This window comes from Eschscholzia californica, unplaced genomic scaffold (genome assembly GCF_041429995.1).
Source record: "Eschscholzia californica isolate CP2 unplaced genomic scaffold, dmEscCali1.0.p SCAF_5, whole genome shotgun sequence".
NCBI lineage: Eukaryota > Viridiplantae > Streptophyta > Magnoliopsida > Ranunculales > Papaveraceae > Eschscholzia > Eschscholzia californica.
In genome coordinates, this window is record NW_028238472.1 from 6,765,197 (window position 1) to 6,780,062 (window position 14,866).

The window sequence follows — 14,866 nt, forward strand, 5'->3', positions numbered from 1 at the left end:
GTATTACAATTACTTAAATCACATTACCCGATCATTATTTTTGGTAGTCATGTTTTTTTTGGTAGACATATTCTCTGTCCACACGTCAAATATTGTCTTAGTGTTCTTAAGAAAAGTAATAAATCTAAGGAGGTAAACTCAATTACCAATTATCGAGGATAAACTCAATTACTAATTAATATGGGTTTATTCTATTTTGCCCCCCTAAGGGTGGCCAACTCGCCAAAATAGCCCCCTAAAAATGGTTAGATTCTAAAATAACCCCTTAAATCATTTTTCCGTCCATTTAACCATCAAATATTAACGTTTCATTTTTAGTTACCAATTTTACCCTTCTCACATTACTTGTCCAATATTTATTGTCCCAAAATAAACATTATAAGTTTTATTAATCCATTACTAACTTTGTTGTTTCTCGTAACAACTAATTTTCTTTATTTCTAATTAATTGTTCTTCAAATATTCAATCATCAAGTCTTTATTTTTTGTTTCTTCAATTATCAAGTCTTCAACATCTCTTACTACATCTTCAATATTTACCTCATCTTTATCGTCACCATCTTCAACATTTTCTTTTACATTTTTTCTCCAAATCATTTTTTCTAAATTTATTTTATTTCTCATAAATCGCCACTACTTGAAGATGGATCATATTTGTGTGAAGAAAAGGTAAAGATTTTTACTTCAAAACCCTAATCTATAGAGAGAAACTACAAAGAAGCAAAAAAACATTAATTTAGAGAGAGAAAGCATAGAGAAGCAAATGGGTTCATCTCTAGATATGATATTGACGAAGATAACGATAAATGTTAAAAATGAAGATGATTGTGGGGATGAAGGTAGAGGGAGAAATTACAAAGAAGCAACAAAACAACTAATCTAGAGAGTATAGAGAATCAAATGGGTTTTTCTAGACATTATGATCATGAAGATAAATATATATGTTGAAGATAATGATGGTGACGAAGGCAGAGAGATAAATTACAAAGAAGCAACAAAAAACTAATCTAGAGAGAAAGTATAGAGTAACAAATGGGTTCATCTTTAGAGATGATGATGATGATGAAGATAAAAATAAATGGTGAAGAGGAAGATGATGATGGCGATGAAGGTAGAGAGAGAAAGTACAGCAAAGCAAAAAAAATCCAACTAATTTAGAGAAAGTATAGAGAAGCAAATGGGTTCATCTCAAGAGATGATGATGATGATGATGATGATGATGATGATGATGATGATGATGATGATGATGATGATGATGATGATGATGATGATGATGATGATGATGATGATGATGATGATGAAGAAAAGAAATATTGAAGATGATGATGGTGATGAAGGTGATGAAAAGATGTTGAAGATAATGGAGGAGATGAAGAAACTAATTAAAAAGAGAAAAAATTAATAGTTGATAGAAAATAGAAATTTAATAATGAATGACATGATTTATGATTAATGATCTTGAAACCATAAATATTGGAAGCATGTCAGAAGAGTAAAAGTGGCAATAAAAAAGAAAAAATGAATTTCTAACGGAAAAGTGATTTAGGAGGCTATTTTAGAAGTTGGACATCTTTAAGGGGTCATTTTAGTGAGTTGGTCATCTTTAGGGGGTCAAAAATGTAATTAACCCAATTAATATAAACTCATGGGATACTTAGCGTTAGGGTCAAAGAAAAGTACCAACATTAGCATCTGGGTCAAGAGTTTGTCCGTTATAGGGTTTGGGTCACTGACTAACCGTTGACTACGGTCGTCAACAACCATTAGTTTGTGACCGAATTGTTAATGTCGGTATTTTTTTTGTTGACCCTAATACTAACTTTACCTTTTAATAATTGGAACATGGACGTCTTAGGGGAAATTGATGAAAGATGTGTGGGTTCCAGGGGTGTACAAATTCGAGGGAGAACTTGTCAGATTTGAGAACTTATCAAACGTAGAGCGAGGCCTATCTAAACTAGCTCTTTCACCATATTTAGCGCGGCGAAAGACACGAACCCTGACCAACGAACCCGTTAGTAGAGAGTCATGGACACCGATGACCTACCGTTGGCCGAAAGACAAGTTGTGTTAGCATAGGTCACTCCAACATATCTACTGTTGACCATATGCCCCTTTAATGTATCAATGAAATAGTCGTAAGAACTCGTCCGATGAGATTCCCAGGGATCAACTATATCAAACGCTCGGGAAGAAAAATATGTCCATGTGATTGCTGATGTCGAAAAATGGCTTTCTGTTAATTAGTCAAGGAATAGGGACTTGATGCATGACAACGTCCGTTATGATAGAATATTTTGTTATGTAGATCGAGATTCCTCCCTCCTGCTCCCGCTCCGTGCTCCTCGCTCCTTGCTTCTAGCTCTTAAGAAACCTAGGGGAAACATGCAAATGGTTCGAAAACTGCTCTGACGCTCAAGACAGACAGATTTTTCTTTGCAGTAATAGGTAGCATATTGATTGAAACATTTAGGGGCGAGTTTTGCTTACTTAGTCAAAGTGATTGTAAGTCATCGTGTCTTGTGGAAGACGATGGGGGGAGGCCTTTTATAGGCTAAATTGGACGAACTGTGATAGACGGTGTAGATGAGGCGGCTGTGATCCACCGTTTAGGGAAGTTTCTCACTGTTCGTGGTTAAGGTTTCCCTTGTAGTTTATCTTGTATCCTGGATAAATAGAAGCCCCTAAGTTCAAGGATACTTCGTAGATATCCTGCCGAGGTGATAGATCTTCTAGGAAATGTTTCCTCCTTCGAGACTCTTGAAGTCCAAGCTTGCCTAAACACTTAAGATCTTTAACCGACTGAGATCTTTTAGGGAGATTCCAGGATTGAGTCGGTAAGCTTGCGGCGTGTTTCTGCCTCCCCAGTTTAGGGCGTGAGGCATCGACCTAGCTTACGTGGACCCCCTTCATTCCTTTGGAGATTCCAGGGCTGATCTGATCGTGCTGTAGGCGAAACAAGGCTGATATCTCTTAGCTGATCCTTACCGACCTCCCAGTTTTGGGCGTAGGTGGCGGTACGCTGCAGGTTTAGCAGTCCTGCTGCCTTAAGCCGGTTGACCCATTGGACTTCTGGTCTATTCTTGACTTCTTGACGTCAGTCAACGTCTGGACATTTTTTGTATAATCAGTGATATTTGTGAAAAAAATTGGGAAGTATAGAGAATTCCACGATAAGAAAAACGAGTGCCATGAGAACAAAGAGAAAGTGATCTAGAGAATTGTAGGAAAAAAATCTAATATTTCGAGGCACTAGTATAAAAATTTTCGTATTGGAAAGACACAACGAATTAAGGGTGCGCATTAAGTGCTGTTCCGTCTATGATCGACATATTAAATTCGATGAACATTTATGTTTTTGAATTATATCGTAGTTCTGCTAAATTGATCAATATACTTTTATTTTGGTATTACAATTTACTTCTGACATATTTAATGTCAATGTCAACGTAAAGTACCGGCATTAGCATTTGGGTTACAAACTAACGGTTGTCAACGACCGTCTCTAGTCAACTGGGTCAACGGTTACTCTGTGACCCAACCCTATAACGGAGAAGCTCTTAATCTAAATGCTAATGTCAGCACTTTTCCTTGACCCTAACACTAAATATCCCTAAACTCAAAACACCCTAAAAATATTGGTTGATGCCTAAATCATATCTTATGGGCCTCTTTTGGTTTTATCAAAGAAAATTGTTCACCGATTCTAATAACAATATTGTGAATTAATGAGTCAAAAATCCATTTTGAGCCACCTAATAGGTTTAGTCCACTGTTTAGAAAATAGGTACAAAATCTATAAATTTGTAAACCTCAAACTGTTTTAGTATAAACGTTCTAGAAAAAAAAATTGAGAAGTCTACCAGCGGTGGTGCTATGCCCGACACGAGTCCCGTTCAAATTTCGGCAGGCTGATGTGTTGGGCCAGGATTGAATTTTTTTTTTTTTAGTAAGTTTATCAACCAAAGAAACAATGTGATTTTATTTCAATAAAAATATAATTTTGCGAATTGGGAAAACTTAAGTACCAGGTGATGAGTTTAGTGTATGGAGATGTTCTTTTTTTATTCTGGGGGCAAGAACTAATTTTGACTAATTTTATCAACCAAAAAGTAAAGACGTCTAATAACCCTTAACGTTTGTTGACTTTGGCGTTAGTTAAAAACATGAGATGTCCCAAACGAATTTTTTAATTTCAATTTCACCTAACACAAGTTTTGCAATTTTTTGAGAAAAATTGAAATAAAAATAAATTAACATATTTACATCCATTAACCATTTTCCTGATTCGAGAAATTTGGCCAAAACTCCCTAAATTTTTTTTATTTTGGTTAAAAATGGTTAGTCAATTTTTTTACTCTTCAGCTCTCTAAGTACTTTTTTTAATTTGCAACACCTTGCGACAGATTTGCAATGCTTTGCGACAATTTTACAACTGTTTTGTTACAGTTTTGGAGTGTCTTGCAACACCTTACAACAACTTTGCAACGCCTTGGAAAACCTTTGTAAAAAATATTGAGTTTTTAACCAAACAAAATACAAGTATTTGGGTTTTTAACAAAAAAAATAACTTGTCTTTTTTACTAAAAAAAAAATTAAATTTGGACCTTCGTTCCAATTTCCTGATTCACATAAACCTCCACACTCACGTAAATTCATATACCTCGTGCACGAACCTACATATCACGGAAAGTGACCACAAAATTTGTTTATATGCCTTCATCCATGCATTCACACAAAAGTTAATCTAAAAATTAATTCATCCATAAAAATTCATTTTATCATAAATATTAAAGTATCTTAATATTAAAAATAATAATCTCTATCAATATTTAAGTAGTTTAGTGTTGTTCAAAACGATCATAATATAATAATTTATGACGATGAATTGGAGAATAACATTTTGCATAAGGATAATCCAAGTTTTGGGTGGAATATTCTTAGGTGAACCCTACCATTGTCTCTCTCTATCTTCCCATTGTTTTGACAAAATTGGGAAGGGTACCCTTATTGGTAATCTGCTACGCATAGAGAGTTTTAATGTTTCAAGTGAAACCCTTCTCCTCCCACCGCAACAATTAAAAGAGAGAAAGTGAGAGAGTCATGAAGTAACCTCGAGATTAGGGTTTGACATGAAATTTTTTCCCTTCGTCCGAGACGAAGGAGAGTAGCGGCGAAGGAAATATCTATCTTCGACAGTGAGTGAGAGAGAGAGGAAAAAAATGGAGAGAGCGGGTACAGAGAGAGAGAGAGATGGTGGTGGTCAGCAGAGAGAAATGCTACATATTTTTGTAAATATATTTGAGTTAATTCCTATCTGGTCCCCTACTTTGTGACCAGCTTCCTTTATGGCCCCCTATTTTCCGTAAATTCAAATATGGCCCTCTTTTTTAATGTAAATGTCAGAACTACCCTTCCTATAAATACTTTTTTTAAAATAAAATTAAATAAAAATCATGAATTTCCACCTCACTTCCACCTCACATCTCCCTCTCTCTCCACCTTACATCTCTACGACTCACCTCTCTCTCCAAGTCACCTATTTCTTCTCCGATGAAGGTCGCGAGCCGGAAAATTTCCGGTCGGCGACCTTCAAACATAAAAAAAATCTTTCATCTCTCTCTCTAAACACTCCGGCGAAGGGGTTTTCCGGCTGGCGATCTTCATCGGAGAAGATATAGGTAACTTGGAGAGAGAGAGGTGAGTTGTAGAGAGATGTAAGGTGGGGAGAGAGAAATGTAAGGTGGAGAGAGAGAAATGTAAGGTGGAGAGAGAGAGAAATGTAAGGTGGAGAGAGATGTGAGGTGGAGAGAGAGGTGAGGTGGAAGTGAGGTGGAAATTCATGGTTTTATTTAATTTTATTTTGAAAAAATATTTATAGGAAGGGTAGTTCTGACATTTACATTAAAAATGGGGGTCATATTTAAAAGGAAAGCAGGTGGCCATAAAGAAAACTGGTCACAAACTAGGGGGCCAAATAAGAATTAACTCTATATATTTTATGGATGTAATTAGAAAAACAGCAGCTTAATGTTAAGTCTAGGTTTATTTTTATAATCTCTTATATTATAAGTATTTCTTGGGATTTAGGACAGAATCTAACTTTTCTACAGAAGTGGTTATCCAAACTAATACGTAGATAAAGACTAAATCAGTGTTCGTTAAAATTAAGGTTCGAAATAATGACAATTGCTTGTTATTCTTATAGCACACTTATTAATCCTCTTTGAAATTATGGGAAAAAAAGAAATAGTTGGTGATTGATAGATGGACCAAAACTGAGTGAAACATGAGAATAAATTTTTTTTTTTTTTTTTTTTTGAAAGGATGAGAATAAATTTGTTGATGATATAAAATATTTAATGGTCACGAGGAAAGATAGAGTAATAAAAAATGCCCGAAATGAGTTATCCTTCTCAACAGAAATTCTGCCTCCCCAAATTAGGGCAACTTATGTCAAGCCTGGGAGTCAATTAATTCTCATGGGAAAGACAAAAATTTCTTACAACAAGCATGCATGCATTCAGTAGCATCATCCTCGTCCCCATATACATAAGATGCCAAATTCTCTGATTAGTACTATCACTTCACATATTACATGCATGTAAAGAGATCAATAGAGAGAGAGAGACAGAGAGAGCATCAACTTGTTCTTTATCATCACATGGATATTTCATTCTTTTGTAAGGTTGCCTGAGCACTGTTATCTTAACCATATAATTTAATATTTGACAAATCGAAAAGGAAAAATACCCACAGGCCTGGGCTAAGAATACGAAAATGGCCCTGATTATATATGAGGCAAAGGGTAGCCATAGGTCACATATACATTTTTTTGTTGTTGAATTAGGTCAAATGCCGTGCAATAAAAAAAAAAGTCAAATGCACATTTGAGCTCTTCTAATAACTAACACATAGTTGTGACTGAGAATTTCAAGGTCAGGTGCCAAATTTTATGAGGCTCCCTGGTGTTTTAATATATATTTGAAAATGTAGGTCACAATAAAAATTATTAAATAGTATAAAAGATATTAAATTGTTGATGAAATCAAACTCGTTGCATAAAATTCCTAAATGACTTTTCAGTTATTTTTTAAGTAAGTTTATTTATTGATATGCAAGCAGTATAGCAACTGAATAGTTAAAATCTTAGATGATCAAAGAAAACATAATGTATGTTAGATATTATAATGGAAACATGCAGAACTAAGATTTCACGTCAAAATAGGCTAACATAAACTTGACGTGCTATAAATTAATTTTATCTCGCCAACTAGTGCTCCTAAGAAACCATCTTAGAACAATTTGCCTATCGGAACCATCTAATAATATTTTTGTTTTTCTTTTTTTTCTGTAATCGCCAATGAGACTGTTAGAAAGTTACAATTTAGAAATTAATTCTAACGTTATGAAAATCATTACCTATTTACCAATTTTGTTAAATCGAAGTAATTTGAAATTTTGATAACTTCAAATAAAAATAGCTCAATCAGGATTGATTTGGAAATGCAATAAATATTAAAATTATTATGGTATAAAATTGAAAACTATATAAATACTTCGGTACAAAAGTTTAAAAATACGAGAGTGTGCCGTGCTCACAAAGTCTAATTTGTTGTTGAATTCACAGTTCTAGCACACAATCTTATTTTTAACCTCTTCTACAACCAACAACCGCCACCTATAAACAATATATTCATATGTTCTCTTAAGTTAACTTCTCCTTTCTTTCATATGTAATACATTTATTATCTCTCAATACATAAATGATGGTTCACCGATTGAAGATGATGTACAAATGACAATTATTTACTATTTTGCAACTTAATAGCATTTGACTCAACTAGTGACATTGTCGGAAGATTTGCCTCAAAAAGTAAAAATTTCGGCCATCATAGTTAATTGTTTTTATTGTCGCCAGAATTTCCGTCACGTTTTATTGGTAAAGATGAAATATTTGACTATTGTGGTCGAATTATTGGACATATTTCTATTACTTTGTCACGTTTTATTGGCAAACAACAATTAACATTAGTTAACTCTCTCCATTAGTCAAAAAAAGTGAAATGGCCCAAACACTAGTTTTATATAAATTTTGATGCCCCGGACACTAATTTTCAAATTCAAGTGTCCCTAATACTATTTTTACAATTTTTTTTTGAGAATTATACGAAATAAAAATAAAAATCTAATTACATTCACAAAATATCTTTACATAAACCTAGATACTCAGCATTTTTCTCCGCTGACCACCACCATTTCTCTTTATCTCTCTTTTTCTCTCTCACTCCCTCTCAAAAATCAAATAACCATGCTTGATTGAAAATTCGAACCTCTACCCATCATTATCCAACCCAAGTCCCCGACCACTGAACTGCGGGTTAATTTTTATTGAAAATCTGCTTCTAGCTTTATTTATTAAATAGGGACTAGTCTATTTAACTCCAAACAGGAGGCCTCTTAAGTATGTCGGACCCCAAAGCAGCCGCTTTGGCTGTTTTGACTGCTTTGGGCTTGGGCCGCCCCTGGTAGGGTCTCATGTGAAATCCTAAATCGTTCGAGATTACTCCATAACTCTGTCACTTTCTCTCTTCTAATCGTTGCGGCAGATGGAAATGGTTTCACTTAAAATCTTAAAACACTTCATGCGGGTTGCCAAGAAGGGAACTTTCCTTATTTTATCGGGACAATGGGAAGATGAAGAGAGACAGTGATAGGGTTCATATAAGATTTTCTCACCCAAAACTTGGATTATCCTAATACAAAATGTTATTCTCCAATTCATAGTCGTAAAATTTAACATCTTTTGATCTTTTTGAACAACACTAAGCTACTTGAATATTGATGGAGATTATTTTTTAACACTAAGATATTTTAATATTTATGAACAAATTATAAATGTATTAATTTTAGATCAATTTATGTGTGAAGAATGGATGAATACATTCAACCAAATTTTGCGGTCACACTTTCTATGATATGTAGGTCGTGCACAAGGTTTATGAATTTATGTGAGTGTGCAGGTTTATGTGAATGGTTAATGGATGTAAATATGTTATTTTATTTTTATTTTGAATATTTCTAAAAAAAATTGCAAAACTTGTTAGAAGCATTTAAATTTAAAATTAGACATAACTTGCACATAATTTGCATAGGTACGCTAGTTCCGTTCATGGAGCTCAAGCATGCAAAAATAAGGTAAAGATAAGAAATGGTTAGTAAGCAGCATGTATACTTATTATATTTCCTTTTCTCCTTCTCATGTGACTACGACCGACATAACTATCTAACTTCGGTATTTCCATAAATTTTTCTATCTAATTTGTGAGTTCATGATCGACATAACATTCTAACTTCGGTCATTCCATGAATTTTTCTATCTAATTTGCAAGTTCAATTTAAATTTTTCTTCTAACATATTAATTTTTCGTTCAATACATTATTTCAATTTGCATTTGTATTTTTTGAATGCATACGAGTTATATTTAATAGAAAAAACAACAGATATCAAGATCACTTTTTCAAATTGATTACACTTGAGAACATTAATTTTAACGTAAACAAAGAACAGATGAGAAGTTCAATTTTTTTCTTAGAATTTGCGATTTTTATTTTCAAATATTGTGATTTATTATTTTTAAATTTTCAATAAATGTTATGGTAAAGTATAAAAAAGATTGATATGAGGGAAAAAAATAGGTATGAAAAATGAAGATGCGTGGGCAAAGCATCGAAGAGGTATTAGAGATCGAAGAAAAAAAGATAGATAAAACAACAAACGTAAGGGCGTTTTTGTACTTTTAAGTGTAAAAAGGGGGTTTCACTAATATCCAATTAAAAAAGGGGGTATCGCTAATTAGACATTAGTGGTGAGGGGGTATTACTAAATTGCCCAACATAATATGGAGCTTTTGACTCAACCAACTATTTTTGGTCAAATAACTCTCTCTAACGAGGAATACGAGTATATGATTGAAAATATGTGTGTGTTTGGTCTCTTTCCATCCTCTTCTGTTGCTACTTTTTTGGCTTCAGGTTACACTTGTTCTCATTTTATTTCATTCACTTCAAGAGTAATCGATTTGGGAGCATCTGATCACATGGCAGATAGTCCTTCCCTTTTAGGAAAGCTCAAAACTATCATAACTCCTTCCTCTATTACAATGGTTGACGGCACCAAATCAAAAATCAGTAGCATTTGGGCCATCTTCTCCTCTGAGATTAATATTTCTTTTGTTCTATATATTGCTGAATTTTCTGTTAGTCTCTTGTCTGTTAGTAAACTTACCAAACTACTTAACTATTCTGTTACTTTCTATCCTGAATATTGTGCTTTTCAGGATCTAAAGACCAAGAAGAAGATTCGTGGAGGATTTGAAAAGAATGGTTTCTACTATTTTCAACCAATTGAGTCTACTCCTTTGCGCACCTCTTTTGTTTGTTTTTAATGGTATTGCAAACTATGCATCCTTTCACTGACAATTTACGTCTTTTCATTCTCGATTTACCGCATTTCTCTTCTCTTGAGTGTGAAATATGTGAACTCAAAAAACATCAAATATCTACTTATTCACCTCGACCTAATAGTGATAAACTTTAACCTTTTGAACTCATACATTCAGGTATGTGGGATCCCAGTAGGACCAACTGGTCTTTGTGGGGCTAAATATTTTGTTACCTTTATAGAGAATTATTCCCGAATGACTTGGCTATATATTTTAAATGATCGTTCTCAATTGTTTACCACTTTCCAATCTTTTATGCTAGAGCAAATAATTTATTGAAAGTTAAAATTTGAATCTTTCGTTCGGACGATGCACAAGAATACAAATCTGGTGAATTGTCCTAATATTTCTTGAAATCAAAGGGAATAATTCACCAAACTTCTTTTGTACCTACACCTCAACAATATAGTTGAGTATAACGAAAGAACGGTCCAATCACTATCATTATTCTTGGACTTTTACTGCAATGAGTGTTCTAAAATTTTACTGGGGGGTGTTGTCATAACTGCAGTTTATCTTTTAAACCGCATGTCTTCTCGTGTGTTGCAAGGTAAATCTCTCTTTCAAATTTTTTTCTTATGTTGTGAGTGTTGTTAGCCAATTCATGGCTAACCCTCGTGGCCCTCATCTTGATGCAGCGACTCAAAACCTCAAATATCTTTAATGGGCACCTGGTCGTGATTTACTATGTCGTCCCAATGGAAACTTGAATAATGAAGGAAACACGGATGCGGATTGGATTGGATCTCCATCTGTGAGAGAGAGAGCGAGAAAGAGAGTTAACCGACTATATGATCTAGATTTGTCCTCGACGGATATTCAAATCTAGCTTTGTGTTCTTCATTCAAACAAAAGTTGTCTCTTTTTTCTCAAGACAATATTTGAAGAATATTTAGTATTTGGTTGTGTAATAAGATCAGGGTGAAATGGGAAGTGGGATCCCTGAAGATAACCCTAAACTCAAGACTCTCATCTAACGACTCCCTTTATGTGATGACTAAAATTTAGCGGGTGTGGGTGACGGACTAATCGATCGGGTTTAATGAGCAGGTAGGGTTTTCTCGATTGAGCCTAAACCCACCAACTATCTACAGGCGGATCAACGCCACAATACCAGTGTCAGGTTCAGGCTAGGCGTCTCCGACTAAATCCGGGCATTCAGTATCGTGTTCTGGATTTCAAGCAAAATTCCCACCCTTAGGATGGATGGTTCCCTATACGCCGAGTGCTACCTTTTATTAGCATAATGGTCGAGAACAATCTCTTCCTACATGGGTAATACAAGATTTTTGTTAGCATATTCATCAAGAACAATCTCTTCCTACATGGGCAATACAAGTCTTTTGCCTCACTATTTTTTATTGATGGAACCGAAATTGTTAGTTAGTCTCTATAATCTTCTCTTAATATGTTTTGGTCTTTACTTAGGTAGATCATCCAACCAATAAAATGAACTTTTGGCTCATCTAACCTAAGACCCAGTAAGAGTTGATCCTTTGTAGACAATCTACCTAATAGAGAGAGACATTTAACAAAAAAGAAGCCCTAATTACTCGTCAAAGTGCACGGAAAAGCCTGCAGAGCAAAAAAGAGAGAAAGCTAGAGAGAGAGAGAGACAAAGCTAGAGAGAGAAAAAGAAAAAGTCTAGAATTATGAACCCTGGATGGGGGGTGGTACCAGTACATATAGGGAGGGGTCAGAGGTGGGGGGTTGGGTTGTGGAAGTCAAATTATTAAAGAATGATTACACCTATCATTAATTGATTAGTTGACCACGTGTCGACAACCCTATAAATTCTGATCCTGCCCACTGCAACCACCATTTGTATCCAGTCAACTCAGTACCCAATTTTGACCGGCCTCGAGATTCACAAAACAAATTTTGATACCAAATCATGGCAGATCTTCCTGTTTGAGCATTTAAAATGCAAAACTAGAAAAATAGAATTCAGATTGCCTGCTCACATTTCAATAGAGATTTTCATTTTCTCGTTGTGAGGGATAAGATCTTTAATTCAAAAGACATTTCCAATATAACACTCTAAAAATTTAATATTTACTTGAGTATCATTTTTTAGATAAGTAGTTTTATATTTAATATTGATCAGACAGATGCAATTCTCGAATGAAATCTCAAATACAGAGTATTGAATTTCTTCTGAGACATCTCAATAGTAAATGGTGTCGCATTAGCTTCAGACTCGAATCGAATTTTGAATTGGAGACAGTTTTTTTTAATAAAATAGGTGCCACTTAAAAATCTTCCAATTGAGTATTGCATTGGAGACGCTCTTACACTCGAGCTAACTCAAATCAAATTTTATTTTTTATTTAACTTGAAAATATTTGACTTGTTTGAATGTCTGGTTTGACTTTAGGTTTAATTGAGTTGAAAAGAGGAAATTTGGCCGAAGACCCAATTTAAAATGTTTAAGCTAAAAAGACAATAAGTTACAATTTGTTTGGTTAAAAATCTAATATTTTTACTTTGTTTGGTTAAAAAATTTAAAAATTTATATTTGTTTGGATAAAAATCTAATATTTTTGCAACTTTTTTGCAAGCAGTTGTAACCCTTTTGTAAACCAGTTGCATTTTGCAAGTTGTTGCAACCAATTTGCAAATTGTTGCAAACCTCGTGCAAACAGTTGCGAATTACGAAAATACCCAGATGGTTGAAGATTAAGAAATTGAGTGGTTTTTTTTTCAAAACAAAAAATTCATCGGGGGTATGAACAAACCTTTTCATTAGAAAAGTTAGATTAGACGGGTACAACTCAAACAATGATAAAACGAAAAGAATGACCTAAAAATTTAACTTGTAGTCGTACTCAATATATTGATACACTAATTACACGTAATTTCATTTCAAATTATTGAGATTCAAAAAATAATTTACTAGAAGTATGTGATTCGGATCATACGACATCAGCTTCTAAGCATTTCTCATATTCGTCAAGTTGATGAAACCCAAAATTTTAAAAAATTCTCAAATATTTGAAGTAATTCATGATAGTTTTAGCATTAGGTTGATCTAAATCAAATATGTAAATCAAACCCTCGACTTTCTAATGTTATCTTATATAAGTTTCTAACGGTTGGAATCAGACACTTAGCGGGTTCGTTTTTTCCAAGGTATGAAAGATCGAAAGATGTCGAAATCAGAAGCTCTCTACTCTATTGGTTTCGTATCTTCAAACTTTTGAATTTAGACCTAAGGTTCCCTTAGTTCCAATTGAATGATTTATTAGGGGTTTTAATTGGCTATAAAAACAGTATCAGCAAGATTGTCATGAAATTTTGGGGGTCTTCTGCCAAATTTTGAGGGAGGTTGTTTGCAAAATAACTTTATCATTTTGAAATAATTATACGATCCCACACATTTAATTATCATAAAAGATTAAATTTCTCAAGGACTTGAAATAAGTTAATAAAGTAAACTAAATGTTAATTGAAACTGTGATGTCTCATATCTTAGGGATAATTCCGTTTTGGCCTCTAATTTGTGACCAACTCGCCGTTTTGGCCCCTATAAGTGTCCGACAGTTCGTTTTGGCCACAAAAATTTTTTAATTGGCCCCAAATTTTTTTCAACCTTCCAATTCTACCCCCATGGCATTTCTGTAATTTTTTTTTCTTTTTCTTTGTCCACCTCATCTAACGAACTGCCGGACACTTATAGAGGCCAAAACGGCGAGTTGGTCACAAATTAGGGGCCAAAACGAAATTAACCCAAAACCTTAATCTTACCTACTTCGTTAAATCATGGTTATTTGGAATACTGTCATCTTTACGAACAAAATTCGCGCAACCATAAATTTATTGAAACTGCGATAAATACGAGAAACATTGCTCCATAATAAAAATGAAAAATGGCTAAATATTTTCAGAATAAAAATGGAAAAGCGAAACAAGAGATTGTAGTTACTTTGCAGACACGCTAGGTTACCAAATCAGTCAAGCGCATTACTCATCTTGGAACAATAATAATAGTAATAATAAGAAGAAGAATAATAAAATGCCCCAACCAATATTTGAACCTTAAACCGTTAGAATATGAGGTTATGAAGCATGGATGCAGTTTTTTTTTCTTTTTTTGAGGGAAGAAAGATCCATAAAAAATAAAAAGTTACAACACTCCAAATAGTGTATTGTAAGAATTAACCGTAAAGGACTAAATAACAAATAGGACAATATTAGGGCTTATTCCCCAATTGCCATAGAATGCGCCAACTGGTTTCCATTACGTGGGGTGAAGGTGATGTTCACGTGTCGGGTCTGCAGCCTTCCTCTTAACTCCTCGATTTCGTCCGTTAAGATCCAAGGTGTTTCCAGATCGACGGAGGAGAGCAGGTCGACTAAAA